Below are 5264 nucleotides of genomic sequence, written 5' to 3'. Positions count from 1 at the left end.
CCGAACGCGTGCGTACCTCCGAAGTTCCGGCGCCAAGCACCGTCTCCTGTCCAGTGTCCAATTTGTAGACACTATTGTCTGAAAACGGCCCTTTTCTGACCATTTATCCATTTAGATAAATTATTAATGTTTAAAAAACCGTTTTTTTTACACAGAAACATAATATGTGTTGTGTAGAAACATAATATGTCGTTTAAATGCTTAATTTATAGTTTTAATGTGCAAATTAACCGTTTTTCAATGGCTCCTTTTTGCTCTAGAGTGTACTCTTATTCTGAAGAGATCGTCCACCGGAAGTCTTATATTTGCTCCGTTATATTTGCTGATGGAACACTGCTCACACTCTCACACACTAATGTGTGTTGTTGTTGTTGTTGTTGTTGTTGTTGTGTGTTTCTCCAGAACACACACTATCTCCTCTCCCACCGACGTCATGTGTTCATTTATCTTCAGCCGTACAGACTCCATCTGACGCATTTTACCTCCTTCCTAACGTTATTGAGACGTTTATTTTCACCACGATCTTTGTTGCTCACCATGTGTTATTTTGTGTAAGCTTAGGTAAGCTGTGTTCCCCGACTGGAAACGTCGCTCTATCATTACCCATCATGCAACACTTGACTACCGACAAGGAATGTATTTTTTAAGGAAGGGACGCCGACGTCATTTTCTCTACCCTGCAATTTATTCCAGCCGGCAGATTCGTTGTACTGGGTGGCAGACTAGCTCTCACCAGAAGTTCGGTTAATAACATCAGATAACATTGGAGTCTATGAGAGCCGGCTGGACAGCTTATGAACAAACACTATTTCTGAACGATTGAGACCTTTATAAAATAAACTCTTCTATAACAAGTATTGTGCAAAAGTCACAAAAAATAGCCGATCAACAAGCTCACCGTTCAATGCATTGTGAATTAGTAGATCTAGTCTATTTTCACTTATTCTGAAACATTTTGAACATGTTTTAGACGTTTGACCTGCAGTGACATGTCCATTATCGGGAAGCCAGGTTGAAAGTGGTTAAGTCTGTCTGTGGCTTTTATGAATAATGAACCAATGAAAATTATTAACAAGAGCTTGTGACTAAACAGTAAACCACATTGGATTCATTGTACATGGGTCCTTTTTTCCATTACCTGAAAAGTTACGGTTGTACATGTACAAGGTTTCCACCCGACAGTGATATGTTTCTTATATACCATGTTTGATTTGATCGCCCCTCTCTCTTTTCCCATTGAGTTTGAGTTGATGTATTTGTTGGTGTTGGCCGTAAAAAAAGAGTAATTCCATGAACACTCATCCTCATTAGATTGTAATGAGGAAGTGTGTGTGTGTGTGTGTGTGTGTGTGTGTGTGTGTGTGTGTGTGTGTGTCCAAAGATACGGTATAAATACCAGCAGAAACAGACTCTAAATAGGTACAACATCTAGCCCAACAACCTGGAGTCAGCTGCAACTAATCGATATTGATACATATGATATATGGCACTTTTTTATTATGAAAATATATGGGGGGGGGGGCAGATGCAAACAAAAACTTCTGTTTGGCGGTGAAACCACCCCTATAAGTGAGGTTTGGATATTTGTACAACAAATCCTGCGCTGTGATTGGCCAAAAATGTACCCCGCCTAACCCTGCACCGTGATTGGCCAATCACAGTCTATTCAGGACTGTGATTGGCCAGTGTCACATGACACATGTGCATAGCTCTATATAAGAAACCATAACTTTAAAAAAAACATACATTTGTTTTTTTTAAGTTATGGTTTCTTCCATCATAAAGAGTGTTTCAATAAATGTATTTATTTTTTGTACATGATTGGTTGACTCCATTCAGTATTGTGATTAGCTAGCAAGACACCGCCCACTTCACACAGGGTGTGATTTTTGCATTATTATTGCAAAAACAAAACAGCCAAAATGATACATATCGTCACGAAAACGTAGCGCGATATATATTGGCACACCCCGAATTCATATAAGATGACATTTTTACCTTAACTCATTCGCTGCCAAGGATGACGTACAGATCACCTCCACTTTGGAAGAGGAAGTACTAGACTTATTTTGTCCACATTCCCTCAGTGAAGATTCAGATCCAACACAGGAAGATGTAATAAACCCCAACAGATTGATCTGCGAAATCAAATCTACTTTTTGTTGAAACAGCAGAGCCACAGCCCAGCTGTCTACACACTACAGATGATGACTTCAGGTTCCACTGATCTCCACTGTCCGTGCTGTGAGTACAGACTCGCTGCCTTCACACTGGAACTCTTTGGTCCAAATTGGAGCATTCACTTCTCCATAGAGTGCCTCCTGGAGGACTGAATGAGGCCCACAGCCTACCTGCCTACAGACTACCTCAGTGGCGTCAGTTCAGTAAAAGCTAGGGTATGGCAGGGTTAACTATCTGGGGCGCGCGGCCCCAAATAAACATTTTTGGGGGCCCCTTTTTGGGGGGGCCCTTTTTCGGCCGCACGGCTTGTCTGCTGCGGGGGTTGCTGTGTCAGTCTTTTTACCAAAAAATGCATGCAGAGAGGTCTGCTTCCTTTTCATTTTAACTCACTGTTCACAAGTAAATAAAACAGCCTGTCTGCTATTGAAAAAACGCGCCTCTGCTGCTTGCTAATTAACAATAATGCATTGCACCTGTGTTGAACCTGGGATTCCCAGGCTGGGCCTGGGAATATACCATTTGACAAGATAGGGGAGAATAGGGGAGATACAAGCAGTTGTGAAGAATGAAATACCCTGTGAAAGCAATCATTTTGCATTGGTAGTTATTTTACTGAAATTTAATAACAGAATAATCAACGCAGATAGACAGAGACATTCATGGATTTATTTTGTATTAAAAAAAAAAAAAAATTATAATATATATATATATATTTTTTCCCTGGAGCCAGGGTATGGCAGCTGCCATAGCCTGCCATACCCAATTGACGCCTCTGGACTACCTCTGCATCCTTCTGGTCAAAATCACTTACACACACTGAGACCCACGACTCATTCGACTTCACCTCCACTCTGCCTGAACACAAACTAGTCCCATTCACCAACCTCACAGACTCTGAAGAGAAAGAGAGAGAAACCGCTTTATTAGTTCAAAATCATTTTGGATACAACGATGCCATATATAAAAAACTGACGAATGAAAACATGCAAATAGAGTTAGGGTTAGAAAAAAAAAGAGCTCAAAATGAGTCACACAGACACTTCCACTGGCAGTGGCTCAGGAGGTAGAGCGTCTGTCTCCCCAGTTTGATCCCCAACAGTCATGTTCTACTTGCCCAAAGGTAATGTTCTGCTTGCCCAAAGGTCAACATCTACTTGCCCAAAAGGTCCTGTTCACTTGCCCAAAGGTCATGTTCAGTTAACAGAAAAAATATAATAGCCGTTATTACAAAACAGACACTGAGAGTTTTCTGTCATAGTTGTACAGATAACACAGAGACAAACGGTGTGGGTGTGGGTGTGTGTGTGTGTGTGTGTGTGTGTGTGTGTGTGTGTGTGTGTGTGTGTGTGTGTGTGTGTGTGTGTGTGTGTGTGTGTGTGTGTGCGCGCAAGCACACGTGCGTACATATACATTTGTGTCCCAGTCCTACACTATATCACTATATACTTCATGTCGGGACTTTGTAAATAGTTGTTTTTTATACACAGTTTGAATCTTCTCATTAAAAAGGTTAGTTCCAGGCTCCCTAAATAGACCAAATCTCAAATTGGCTAATAGGAGGGTGGGTGGGTGGAACACCGCCACGTCAATCTGACTCAAAACCACAAACAAACTCGATACAGCCATACAGTATATAGCCAGGACCACGTCACGGCCACGTTACTCTGACTCAGACATAACCATAAACCAACCCGATACGCCCATAGAGGCAGGACCACGGCCAAGTCACTCTGACTCAGACAAAACCATAAACAAACCTGACACGCCCATATATAGGTAAGACCACGGCCACGTCAGACATAAGCATGAACAAACCCGATACGCCCATATATAGGCATGTGACTCCATATTCAGGTTGACATATTGAAATGGGTTTCCATTCTGTTGAAACGGCAGAGCCACAGTCCAGCACTCTAGTCCCCTCAACATGCATTTGCAATTAGATATATTGGATGTTGTGCTCATGATCATATGCCTTGTAACACATTTGTCCCACCCACACATTTTTAAGGCAGTTACAGGCAGCCGTATGAAGTATAAAAACCCTGTTTTCATTGTCACATTACTCGGGAGACCATTTGCACCAACCTTTGTTGTTGCAACAAATAGTGGCATTTTTAGCAAGTGTGGCACCCGGTGGAAGTGAAATCACTTTCGGCACTGCGTTGTTTAGTGATTCCATACCCAAAGTTTTCATTCATTCATTTATTTTTTACACTTTCATTTTGGCATCCCTATTTTATGTCATTATATGCGAACATTTTAACATTTGTAGTATATTATTCATTATTCATATATTTTTTCAAAAATAGCAATAATAGCTCATCTACAAGCTCACAAGCTTGTAGATTGTCTATTTCACTGTGAATACAGGTCAGTCTTGAGAGTTTGACTTACCCAATGGTGTGGCTTGGGCACAGAAAGTTTGAAAAGCACTGGGGGCTTGTTTCCATTGTGGTCCTATGTATTCAATTAATCAAGACATATAGAGACAGAAATCATCAATACTGTTGCAAGGTCATGGGCCTTCCATGCTCACTGACTAAACATATGTTTTCTCATGCCAATAAAGCCCATTTGAATTTAATTTAATTGACTAATGCCTTTAAGCTCCATCGCACGAGAATAGCAGATCTACAATGTTATCCCAAATCAATGATGTTACCCTGCAAAAGAATTAAACCCTTGCTGTGCATTCCATGTATATAATGCGTTATAAACACATCTGCTTATAAGCACTCATGGATTATTGTTTTAAGGATCAATGAGTGTTTAAATTGTCATAGCAGTAATTCATTGTAGCAATTAAAATGCATTATAATCACTGTTGTAATGCATAATAGTGGGATTATAACTTTAATAAATGGACATGGAGTGCTTTAAGTAAAGGGGGAAAATATCATTAAACATATGCAATATGGCTTTGCAGCAAGATCCCGGAAGTAAAAAAAACGAAACAAATTGCCTCCGTAGAGGATTTTATTATCAGCTATGTCATACAATCCAATGTAGACATACCACTAGGATCCTGGTTGTATAATGATGCTCTATGCTCCTGCATGTATAGTAATAAGTTAGCTGGT

This window comes from Gymnoscopelus braueri, assembly GCF_963280865.1.
Source record: "Gymnoscopelus braueri genome assembly, chromosome: 7".
Classification (NCBI taxonomy): Eukaryota; Metazoa; Chordata; class Actinopteri; order Myctophiformes; family Myctophidae; genus Gymnoscopelus; species Gymnoscopelus braueri.
This window is presented reverse-complemented; position numbering follows the sequence as displayed.